We start from the raw sequence: 13564 nt of genomic DNA on the forward strand, positions 1-13564 counted from the left end.
GGGTGCGGCTGGCTGTGGGGAGGGGCTTTGGGCCAATGTGGTGTTTTTTTCTTTCTGTCTCTCAAAAGCACAGAGGATAACAATTATGTTAATATCATTTTTCGGCTATGCTAATTTTGTAGGTCACTAATCATGAGTCTTTGCAAAAATTATTTAATTCTTCTAAAATTTGTTTTTTTCAATGATAAAAACATATAATATCATCTGGTCTTCCTAAACTAGCAGACCATTGTTTCTTGGCTGTTGGGCTAGAAGCAATGTTCATCAAATTTGTTATGTGTGTCTGAGGGATCTGTAAAGACTATCTGAAGGTGCCTGGGCCTCGGGAATTTTAAGGGAATCAACTGCCAGATCCTCAAATTGCAAACTTTTCCCTTCTTACTACTCAGCTGCTACAATTCAAGACTCATTTAGTTTTACTTTCCTGATTTTTTTTCCTTTCACATTCAAACCTTTTCCAATTTCTAAAAGAAAGGCACACTTCTTATTCATCCCACACCTAATAATTATAATTCTGGATTGTCTGCTTTAGAAGAGTATGAGAGTACTTTGCTTATAAAGGGGGGAATGAACCAAATATTTAGTGTTCAAAATGATAAACTGTGGTAATCAGTATAGCAACTCACCAAGAATTGCTGGAGTCCCACCTTTCAAGCACAGAGTATGATTGCATGTCTTGCCAATGATTTGGGAGTCAAAGTGGCATATCTCATTTCTGGGCTGGAGTATTTAACCGCTGTAATATCTTTTCCTCTGCTAGTGTGATTAGGTACTTTCAAGATGGAGGCTACCCTAATGGCCTGAGTCCTGGATTCAGTAGGCATGGGCCAGAACCCACACTTGACATACATTGAGTACACAGAGAGTGAGAGATAAAGACAATTTAATTTGTTTGCTTGATTCCTTTTGCCACTGAAGTTTTGAAGTTGCTAATTACCTCTCGAGAGAGCCTGGTCCTTCCTGACTGATACTGGGTTTCTGCATATTACAGGTATAAAACCCAACAGACATAGAAATGATAGAATTGAGGATGAATAAATACCAGTTATGGCAGGCAGCTGCATCCATATCTTTAGGATGTTTAAAGAACTCTTAACTTTAAAGTGTAATATTAATTAATTGAAAATTTGGGCATATGTTCATATTGTGAACAATTATATATTAATATTCTGATAACTCATTTGAAATCCATTTTATAGCACTTAGAGTCCCCCAAAAATTTAAAATTAAATTCCCATTTATATACTGTTTATAATTTGTAAGGAATGTGATAGGGTGATCAGTAATAGGCTTTCCAACATAAATTACACATGTATGTATATAGACATAAGTGGTGAGTATAGAATATGGAAATAGAAAAATGAAAATATGTAAAATTTCCAAATCTTGTTGAGTTTTTGATGTATTTTTAAATGTGACAGTGGGCATAGTAATGATATCTAGACTCCACTGAAAACATTTAAAGAAAAATAGAATGTATTATTTTAAAATGTCAAAATTGACAACAGGTTAAAAACAACACGTATTGCAACTATGGCAAAACATTTTAGATGTCAATGCAAAAATGTGCAAGAAGGCAATGCAAATATTTGTATTGTATTCAATTATTTTAATAGGTAGGCAAGCCAAATATGTGAAGGCCACTAGGTTATAAAAATGGGGCATGAGGATTAACACATTAAAAAAATAGTGCTTCCAAAGCAGAAACTTAAAATCTGCACCAGATAGACTCATAAAAATCCATAGGCTACTGTGGTTATAATCCTATGGGTTTTTATTATTTATTTACCAACTAGAGGCCTGGTGCATGGATTTGTGCACCTATGGGGTCCCTTGGCCTGACCTGCACCCTCTCACAATCCGGGAACCCTCAGGGGATGTCAGACTGCTGGTTTTGGCCTGGTCCCCACAGGCCAGGACAAGGGACCCCCACTGTGCTTCTAGTATGCATATAAGATCTTTGGTTAATCTCTTCCTGCCCTCCCCCCTCTCCCCTTCCCAGTCTGTTCCATGTTTCCATGCCTTTCCCCTGGTGGTCAGTGCACATCATAGCTACTGGTCGAATGGTCACTTAGATATATATATATGGAGACTACAAAAACACAACAAAATAACTATTAGGGAACTACTAAATATTGTTAGGAGAGGTGATCAATTATAATTTCTTTTTTGTCAGACTTTGGGTTTTGAGGACAGACCCCTGTATGGAGAGATGTTTAGGAGGATGTAGCAGCGACCCATCACAGAGTCCAAGTGTTACCAGGAAACCTCCTGTTGGGCTCGAGCTGCCTGTTGCTGTGTTCAATAACGAAGGCAAGATTGAATCATATTAGGTGTCTGTTGAGAAGGCTAGAATCAAGATGACAGGGAGCTTACAAGCATCAACTCCTGCCTTCCAGCAAGGTTCAGGGAACAGGATTATAAAGGGGAATGGCAATGCAGCTACGTGCAGTCTTGGGGGTTCCCAGATGTCAGGTATTGTAATTTGTCATCAGGTGATGAAATGGTGTTGATGAGATGATGTTTTGACTCCTGGTGGGTCGTTTGACCATGCTTACTGGTGCTGCTTGATGGATTCACAGCTGAGTCACCTCCCCAATGGCTTTACACAGGCCTTGAAAATGAAAATTTAAGAAAAACTTAACCCTCTATTCACATATAAGAAACTTAACCCCCTATTTACATAAGTATATGTGTTCTAAAATTTAAAATATGATTATTTTTCAGATTAAGTCTGGTGCTCTACCTACCCCTATTACAAGCAGCTGAGCACAAAGTCGACATAGAAATGGCTCTCTGGGTTGAGAGCTGACAAAACCTGAAACAGTTTTTCCCAATTGTTCTTTGATCGAGTTCTTACCGTGTTATATTAAAACTAGAGGCCCGGTGCACAAAATTCGTGCATGGGGAGGGGATCCTCTCAGCCCAGCCTGTACCCTCTCCAATCTGGGATCCCTCTCACAATTCGGGACCGCTGGATTCTAACTGCTCACCTGCCTGCCGGCCTGTTGCCCCTTACTGCCCCCCTCTGCTGGCCTGGTCACCCCTCACTAACCCCCTGCTGGCCTGGTCACCCCACATAGCTTGCTGTTCGGTCATTTGATTGCCCCTCACTAACCCCCCTGCTGGCCTGATCGTCCCACTCAGCCTGTCTGGTCATTCGTTTAATTGTGATGGCCCCTGGCTCTTTATATATATAGATAAATGTAGGATGTATTTAAAGTTAAAAAGCTTCCACTTGACATTTTGTAGCTATATTGATATCACTTGGTAAAGTAAGGGAGTGTATTAGTTTTCTAGTGTTTCTCTAATTACCACAAACTGGGTAACTTAAAACAATAGAAATTTATTATCATTATTATTATTGTTATTATTACTAGTAACCCAGTGCACGAATTTGTGCACATTGGAAGGAAATTAATTAAAAGGTGGCCATCGGGGCAGGAGTGAGTGGGGTCCCTCTGACAGGTGGGGTCCCTCGATAGCCGAAGGTGGAATCGCAAAGCCCCATGAGGAATCGGGCTCCCTCCTCTCTGGTTTCAGGGTGCATCACCGGAGAACCACTGCTGCCAACTCATTGTAGCTCAGCACCTTCTGTGTTGAGCATCTGCCCCCTGGTGGTCAGTGTGCATCATAGTGACTGGTCGGACAGTTGTACACTTAGCATATTAGCCTTTTATATATATAGATTATTATTATTACTAGAGGCCCGGTGCCAAAATTTGTGCATGGATAGAGCCCCAGGGCCTGGCCAGCAATCCGGGCTGATCAGAGCCTTCCGCCTGCCATCCGGAGCCTTCCTTCTAGCTGCCAGCTGAGGCCTTCCTTCATTCCGCACCGCCTCCTGGTGGTCAGCACATGTCATAGTGAACAATCAAACTCCCAGTCTCCTGGTTGAACTCCCGAGGGGACACTTTGCATATTAGCCTTTTATATTTTTATATATATAGATTATTATTTTGCAACTCTGGGAGCCAGAAATCCAAAATCAAGATGTTCCTCCTCTGAATGTTCTAGGGGAGATTGTTCTTTACCTCTTCCATCTTTTGATGATTCCAAGCATCCCTTGGCTTATGGTTATTTTATTCCAATCTTTGTTTCCATGGTCACATGCCTTCCCCTCCTGATATCTTCCCATATTCTATCTCAAATCTCAGGTCTTTTTCCTACAAGGATAGTTATTGGATTTAGGTCCTACCCAGATAATCCAGGATAATCTTAATTCAAGATCTCTAATTAAATTACATTTTCAAAGATCTTTCATTCCTCCCCTACCCCCAATTATGGAAACATTCTCAGGTTCCAGGGATCAGGACATGAACATTTGGGAGACCACCATTCAACCTACAATAGACAGCTAAAGTAGGTAGTAGCTGATTTTTGCACCTATGAATAGGTGGCCACGTCTGGAGGTGAGATTGGGCACAGAATCATAGAAGTGGGGTAGAGCCATTTCTAAAATTGAAGCTATGAAATGGCTTTTTCTCTTTTCCCATCATGCATGCTGCCACAATAATAATAATTTTAAAAAAGCCTAGAATTTGGGCAGTGGTAGGAGAATTAAAGGAGGTAAGCTTCAGAACTTTCTGGATATAGTCCATTTGGGGGAAAGTTTTTTTTCCAAAAAGAAAGAAGGGAGGGTTACTGCTACTTGAGAATCCTTACCTAGGTTTTTTGGTTTGGCTCTCTATGGGCATTGTGACTGATCCTCGTAGCCTGGCTTCGTTTTTATTAGCAGTGTGGTATATCAAAAAAGGCAGAATAATTTTGTTATAGGTTAGTGTGGTCTATTAACTGTTTTTTAATTCTAGGTAGGTGGTTCTCAGACCTGAGCACACATCAAATTCACATGCAGGCTTGATAAACCTATGCTGCTAGCTAGACTCTACTCCCAGCATTTCTGATTTAGCAGCTCTAGTGTAGGACAAGGAATCTGCTTCCAGGTGCTGCTGGTTCTGCTGGCCCAGGACCCATACTTTGAGTACTGGCTTTACATGACCAGGCTTTTGTTGAGTGTGTTTCCCTCCATGGTTCAGGGTTCAGGACCTGGAAGGGGAGCCGCACACAAATGAAAGATAAAAGACAAGAGATAATTGGAAATATTGGGGGGCCAGGCGGGCAAGTCCAACTCATGAGGAAAGACTTCCACCTGTGCTCAGGCCTCACCAAGCTTTTATTGATCTGGGATACACCCATAGCATAGCCCTTAGGCAGGCGACCCCCAGCAACAGGTGGACTAGCCCATCAGCAAGGATTTACATAATAATAAATGGGGAAGTTGCTTCAGCTACCACTGTCTGGACAAACAGAGGTGGCGCCTAGCTCCGACCTTTGCTAGGGCTTCAAAGGCACCCAGCCTTGGGGGGCGGGATGGGGGGGTTCTCTGTCTATGCTTATCAGCTAGTGAAGACAATAAGCGGTTTCCCACAGGCTTTCAACCTATTTTAAGCTTTTGCAAGGAATCCTGGTTGGGTATTATTTATCTGTTTTCACTGGTGAAGAATTGAAACTTTATAATGTAAATCTCATAAGAATAAAAACAGTGGCTTTTAAAAAATTTAATGAGTAAATCAAATATCTGAAAATTTTGTTAAAACCTAGAATCCTGCTGGGTGCTCTGAGTTTCTGATTTACTAGGTCTGAGGTCAGCCTGTACTGCACTAGGTCATGGAGAGAGCCGGTGATTGTGATTTGACCCGAGAGCTGACCCCAGGCTATTGGAAGCTCCTCTTTTGACTGTACCTGCAGCCCATGAGGCCCACAGCTGAAGCCACTTTAAGGATGCAACCTGAGAGAGCAGTGTGTTATTGAGATCATCTGGATGTTTCACGGGTCTAAGAACTATTCAAGCTTATAAATAACCTCTTACAATTCTGGTGGGCAGGTTCTGGGATCGACTGGCTTGCAGTGGCCAAGGCAAGCCTTGTTGTCCTCCAAGTACAGGACCAGTTTTGAATCACACCTGGGGAGTTCCTGAGATTGTGGCCAACAGACTGATTCTACATTCCTCATGAACTCCCAGAGGACGCCGATGATGGTGCAAAGACCACACTTTTCCGAGTGAGAAAATAAAAGACTTTCATTTCTGACCTTGTCTGATTCTACATTCCTCATGAACTCCGAGAGGACGCCGATGATGGTGCAAAGACCACACTTTTCTGAGTGAGAAAATAAAAGACTTTCATTTCTGACCTTGTCCTCGGTGCTCAACCCTTCCTGGAACCTGAATCAAAGGTGAGTCCTCATTTGAGGTTATCATCTCTGAAATGTGATTAAAATGCTATTTGGCCTCCATAAGGAGCTCAAAGATCATCTCTGCTTCCCACACCTTTTTACCTTCCCAACCCCTCAGCTCATTTCTCCTCCCCTCACAGGGAGGCAGGACAAGGGTTGTATGTTTTATTTTGTCACAATGTCAGAGTGAAACTTTAATTAAAATATCAAAGGGCTGGGGTCACAAGGGGACTATTTGGCTTTTCTGTGCCTGGGACTGAAATGGGTAAAATAATGTCCAGACTTCCCACTTGTTGCTGGAGATGTTATGGCAAGCCTATTTAAAACACTTTTCTTTGGAACCAGATTTTCCTTGGTGATTAGACTAGTGAGAAAAGTGAGCGGAGATTCTTAGGTGGAACTACATGAAAAGAGGAAAGAGATCTGTGGTGGTGATTTGTGTTTTGTTTTGTTTTTTGTTTGGTGGTTGTTGGTTGTTTTGAGCGAAAGATTACATCATAGGCTCCAGCTGAGGAGCTCTCATTTCATTTTGGAGCACAAACTCTGGCTAGAAATACATTATTGTTTTTCTGGCCTTATTCTGAAGATATCCCTCCTCTGAAGCTTCATAATTGGGGGTCAGGAGGGAGACCAAGGATGGGTGTGGACTGACAGTAGTTGCAATCAAGGCTATCGAGATCTGGGACACCATTTCCTTGCTGTCTCACCATCTCCATTCATCTTGAATACCATTAATATTGATGACCTGTAAGGCAGATTTGTAAACGAAAATAAATAAATAAATAAATAAATAATACTATGCATAGTATTGAAAGATTTGGAGAGGAGAAAAAGGGAATGGAGAAGGAACAGATAATTTGAGGACCTTTGGTTCCTGGGAGCTATCTGGAGCATTGTATATGTGTGCAGCAATATAAACCTCATGATATCTCAAGACACTAGTACTGCCAAGCACTGTTAGCCCACTGAATAGGTGAGGTAAAGGGAGATGAAGCGATATAAAATAATTTGCCCAAGATCACAAAATTCATAGGTTTTAGGGTTGAAATTTGAACCACGGTAGGTCTTTCACAGAAATCAAATTTGATGGGTCAACCACTTTATGAATGTTGAGAAATACCCAGTTGTTACGTAGAACTTATGGTTTACTGCACAAAAAGTTGGGTTCTATACAGCAGGTATAATTAAGGGAAAGGAAACCTCCAGCTGCAGGGTGTCCTCCATTGATGAGGTGGTAGCTGTGTGTCAATAAATTGCCCATTACCTGCCCAGGTGGAGAGCAGCAGGGGATTCCCTCCTTGTTCTTCTACTCTTGTGTCCTTTTTTCCTTCTTAGACTTCTGTCTTGCAGATAAAACTCTTCTGTTACAAGTTTGTCTTAAATCCCTGCTAAATCATCTGGCCCTTCCAAAAGGTGAAGGATCTGTAAAGAGCACATCTCACCTTATGACTTACCCTTAGTTCACACAAACCACAAATCAAATCCGATTTTTAAAAATGGTTCATCAGTGGAAAGCCAGCAATTCCTTCCTGGCTTCCTCTTCAGCTGCTTCTTGACCATCAGGCTGGGATTTCCCAGAAAGCACACAATTTTATTTTAGACTCCTTGAGACACAAAGTCAACTGCAAAGGAGGCCCTGTGTGCAATGAATTTAAAGACCAATTAAAAAGCATGAACAGCAAAAATAACAAAATGGTTCTGTAAAAATCTCTGCTAGTATGAATAATTAAGCACTGCTGTTGTGTCATTTTAAAACAACTAGAAATGTATACTACAGTAGTAATGGTATCCAGCATTTTTGAGTGCTTACTAGATGCCAGCCACTGTTCTAATATTTTTGTCTATCTTTTATATTTATCCTATGAGTTAACTTCCAGTAATATTTTTACTTGAAAGATGGGGAGAGTGAAACACAAGAGAGGGTGGGTAGCTTTCCTGGGTCACACAGACAGAAATAAATAAGAATGTTCCATAGAGCATATATCCATGCTTACAGATTTAAAGTCCATCTGGTCACAATCAGAGACTTCATGTGTACATGCGCACACACATACATGCACATTCATTCAAAGCATTTTTCACTTTGTTTTGAACGGCCCACATCAGAGTTCTACTAGTATATCCTAGCTGTAGTTATTCTAGCTAGTAGTAAGGCAGTATTTAGATAAACCTATAGCAATGTAAGTATAGCATCTTTATCTGCAAGTAACATGGTGAAATATTATTAGTTTTTACGTCTGTAAGTTTTACTGCTTTATCTTTGACAAAGTCTGAAATAGTACACTGGTGACATTTTTAAAAATTAGTTTTCTGCATTTAAAGACCATTCACTATCGTCATCTATCTTTGTTCTGAAAATGTCACATTGATTTTATCCTCCTTGCAATAAATGGTAACATCCAAAAAAAAAAAAAAACAAATAATGGTCTGACACTTTAAAATCTGCTGCCAGTCTTAGGTAGAACAAAAATGAACAAAAAGGCAATTTTACTTGAAGGACAGGGAAAGAGAGTGAAAAAGAATGAGAACAATGCTCTGTCAGACACTGACAATATTGACAATGGTCCAAAGTAACCTAAATTATAATAGTTTGTCTTTTCTATTTAAAAGATGTCATATAAATGATTAATATAACATGCCATATCATAGGGCTATTACATTTTTCAGATCATAGTACATTTCTTAAGTAGATTTAGATAGAGTGCCATGGCAAAGATTGAAAATTGCAAAATCAATGTACATGGAAAGTAGATTACTTCCAGATAACACATTCTGGAATTCTCATGGATCATATTAAATTAATGATGTCTAATCAAAGAAAGGGTGTCAGAATTATTTGGAGTTGTATTAAAAGTTCCTGATGTGAATAAAGTGGATTTGACTCGTGTGTACTGAATGAATGGAGTGTATTCGGAATGAGCATCTAACCAGGAGTACAAATCTTTGGATTTTATTGCTAATTCTCTCAGTGATGTTTGTTGATTTTGGACAACTGTCTGCAATATAGATTCTGGAACTATCTGAAACATAGTTTCTTTATTTCTCAATGGCCCTAAAAATATGGGTGTCTTGACTATTCACAGGCTTTTAGTTCAGTGTGTATGGGATTATGGATCAACAACTTGATGTTATCAAATTCCCTAGTTGCACCTGATAATCAGCAAGGTTTAGAAACCTTGTTTTAGAGTCACTGCTGCAGACACAGATTGGAATGAAGGACATAAAATTCAGACTTTGTCTTTACAGCTCTGAGTGGACATAAACTCAAGTTCAATCATAGTCAAGGAATTATGTGAGAAAAGACATCCATTTTGCTTTGTTTTCTCCCAAAAGATTCTCTTAAACCTATTTGGATGACTGTGTATAGACAGTGTGTGAGGATGGGAGGTTGAGAATGTGGTGGTGTATAACACTGTGAGAGAGAAGTAGGATGGACTTTTTTCTCCCAGTGTGAAGAAAGGTTAATGTCAGGGAACCATTCGTCTACTAAAAATAATTTTTAAAGACAAAATATGTTTTCCTATTTCATGAAAAGTACTATGGCAATTTTCAAAAAACAAAACAAAACAACTTTTTTTTTCTAAATGGCCATAATATACTCTGGCCAGTTTTCTCAGTGGTTAGAGCATTGTCCCTAGGACCAAAGGGTCAAGGGTTCAATTCCTGTTCAAGGGTATGTACCTTGCATGTTTGACCCCTGGCCCTGGTCAGGGCATTGTTGGGGGCAACCAATAGATGTGACTGTCTCACATAGGTCTCTCTCTCTCTCTCTCTCTCTCTCTTCCTCTCTCTCCCTCTCTCCCCCTCTCTCCCTCTCCCCCTCTTTCCCTCTCACCCTCTCCCCTCGCTCTCCTCTCTCTCTATCTCTGGCTCTCTCTCTCTTCCCCACCTCTCTTCCACTCTCTCTAAAAAATCAATGGGAAAAATATCCTTGGGTGAAGATTTAAAAAGATGGCCATGATACTTTTAAACTCCTTCCATTAAGCAGCTCAGTCTTAAATCTAGACAACCTTTCTGAATTGCTTTGGCCAATGGAATGAAACTGGAAAAAAAAAGCCTGATTTGGATCCTGAGCTTCAAGATTTGTATGCTCCCTTCTTGGAGCTTGCTACCACTGTGAACATTTGGGGCCAACCTATTGGGAGATGAGAGACCAGGCAGAACAGATTTAAAATCTCACACCTGTGGTCTTCTCTAGACCAACTAGTCCCTGCAAACCTGGAAACTGGTTAAATCTGGAAGGGTGTAAAGAGAATAAGTTAATAATAGAGGAGAGTTCATGGAGTTTGATAATCTATACCCCTTCAGATGATATCTGCGAGTGACCAAAAAATGGGATTCCTTAAAAAAAAAGGCTGGGTTTTACAAAGCAGTAGTGATATTACTGCTATTAGGTGAGTAAAGTCTTCAGACCTGTCAAGGTCCATCAAGGAAGCAGAACTCCTATAAGATATAGGGTAAGTGATTTCTTATAGGAATAATGTATTGACTTGTAGGAAGACCTGGAAAACTGAAGGTTCAGGAGGGACCACAGAGTATCAGATGAGCCACCAGGTAACTATTCTGAAAAGCCAAGCCACTGTGCTAATACTTCCATAGGTCAGCTCTGAAGCACCTGTGGATGAGATAATAGGGTCGATAGTGAGCGAGAAGAGCTGGACACAAAAGGAAAGGAAAGGACAGTTAGAATCTGCCATCTTCTCTCCAGACCCAACCATGATGTCCTTCAGAGTGTAATGCTGAAAGTAAGGCTGCTTTTTCACTTCCACCTTCCATATCTCATGCAATTTCCTTTTTGGTCAACTCTCATCTGACATGCAGGGAAGGGTTTCTGGGAGATCTAATTCCAACAAAACAAGTCTGATGTGATTCAGCTACCACAGTTGCTATATGTGGGGTTGAAGATTATGTCCAGTAAATTGAAATCATGTTTCTGAATTTTGTTCACTTAAACTCATACTTAGAAGAAAACTGTTAATAGGATTTGCTCATAAGAGGCACAAACCTCAATTTTGACATAGTTCTGTATAAGAGCCAAGGAGAGCAGATATTAAAGGCATTAACTGCCATGTATCAACAGTCTGCTCCTTTTCACTGCTAAGTAACATTTTATTTAACAGGTGCCACATTTTGATAATTCACTCAACAGTTGATGAACATTGAATTTTTTTCCAAGTTTTGGCTACTATGAATAAAACAGTTCTGACAACTTAGTATACATCATTGTATGGAAATGTATTTTTGTTTCTCTTGGAAAACACCTAGGAGTGTGCTTGTTGGAGCACATGAAGTTTTTCATTTTGTGAGAAATTGCCAAGCAGTTTTCTAAAATGATTTATAATTTGGCATTCCTACCACTAACATAATGGAGTTCCAGTTGTTCCACATCTTAAAAAATACTTGGTATCTTGGTATTTTCTGTCCTTTTTTCTTTTTTTTTTTAAATAGGTCATTCTTATGGTTTTAATTTGTACTTTCCTAATGGCTAATGATGTTAAATATATCTCAACGCATAATTTGCTATTCATATAGTTTCTTTGTAGTTGTGCCTATTCAAATATTTTACTCTATTTTTATTATTACTATTTGATGACACTTAATAGGCTGAATTTAATATGTGTATGAGAAGGCCAAATGTGAGGAATAACCAAGGCACTCTTAAAGAGGACACAGCAGGTGGTTAGTCTTATAGGACCAGAAAATGAATTTTATATAAATTTCAAGTAATTAAGTCAGTATGCTTATTGCATCAAAGGTAACTACAAAAACCAATAGAATAAAATAGCTCAGAGTGACCCTTCTATTGTAACACTTGACACTGGATTTATGACAAAGGTAACAATGAAGATCTTTGACTATGATTTCAGTTATATAATATTTATATCCAGACAAAACTGACTTGTATTATTTAGAAATATGGAATTATATGATGAAAATGTAAGTAAAAGCAGAGTATTTGATATTGTAACCGGACAATCAATTGGTCCATGCTGCCTGTCACTACTTGAGCCAATTAAGCAGAGACAGGGTTGAATCATAAAGGAACATTTATTTCAATACTGCCTGCAGTATGGGAGAGCAGCAAGTCATCCACAAAAATCTACTCTCCCCCCACCATAAACCAGCTGCTTATATTGGGTAGAAGGACTAAGATTACAAGGGGAAGTAGGCAAAAACAGCCAAATGGGCAGTTTGCAGGTAATGCGGGCTGGGGATTTGCAAAGGCCTGCGGGTATGCAAAGGGTTGGGGCTCTTCAAAAGGCTGGTGATATGCAAAGACTGGGGGTTCTGGTGTCTGCAACAAGCTTGTTAATATCTCTAAGATAACAGACAGCTCCTGGATGTGAAGGATGGTTGCATTTCCAGATGAGCTCCCAGGTCCTGAGTGCAACTCCCAGCCAGGTTAGAATGTGCCTTCTTTAATCAAAACAAAACAATCCTGGCTAACAGAGCATGATTAATATATCTTACAATTATAGCTGGTCCCCAATATTCTTTTTCTGTTCATTCATTCAGATCAATATCATGCTTTATAATGGCTACTTTCTGCAGATGAAAAGTGTTATAAATGGGGAAGGCATTAGGGAAGTTCTGGGCACAGAAAATGGTGTATTTTTGTCCAGATGAAACAGGAGGTAACTTGTTCAAACAATCAAACTCTGCATTAATGTTTTATAAACTTTTCCATATGTATGTATTTTTTAATTCTACTATGAATTATAAAGTTTGTATGCAAAAAGCCAAAAAGCAGGGGGCTTTAAGTTCAGAATGAGTCATGTATAATTCCAACTCTTAAACATTTTCCTGTTTGCCTTAGACAATTGCTTAATCAGCCCTAATGCTTAAGCATCTTATTCTGTGAAATGGTGATAACATCCATTTGCATTGTTGTTATGAGGATTCAAGATGCATAGCTACACATGGAAACTCTGTAGCTAACAGTTATTGAACATTTGTGATTGCCAAACAGTGTCCAAAGCACTTTGATTGTGTTCTCTTGCCATCCTCACATTTATTCTTTCAGATAGGTACTATTACTACAAAATGTCTCTATAATTATGGCCCATTCATTCAGAGTATAAATTCTGTGAGGAGCAAGATCCATTTATCTTGTTTCCTATCAAGTCCAGTACCTGGATACACATGTTTAAATTCTGACCTCAAGGTTAGCATATAACCAGGGACAGACATGAGTCAACTACCTACCCAGGCTTACCATTTGTTTGTTCAAGACACAGAAATTATACTTTAGTGGAGGGAAGAAGGATTCTCTGGGAATGGCCTAAGATGAATGCAGTTTTACTCTCTTACCATGTCATAAATTAGTCTC

Source organism: Myotis brandtii, unplaced genomic scaffold, assembly GCF_000412655.1.
Source record: "Myotis brandtii unplaced genomic scaffold, ASM41265v1 scaffold590, whole genome shotgun sequence".
In the NCBI taxonomy this organism is placed as follows: domain Eukaryota; kingdom Metazoa; phylum Chordata; class Mammalia; order Chiroptera; family Vespertilionidae; genus Myotis; species Myotis brandtii.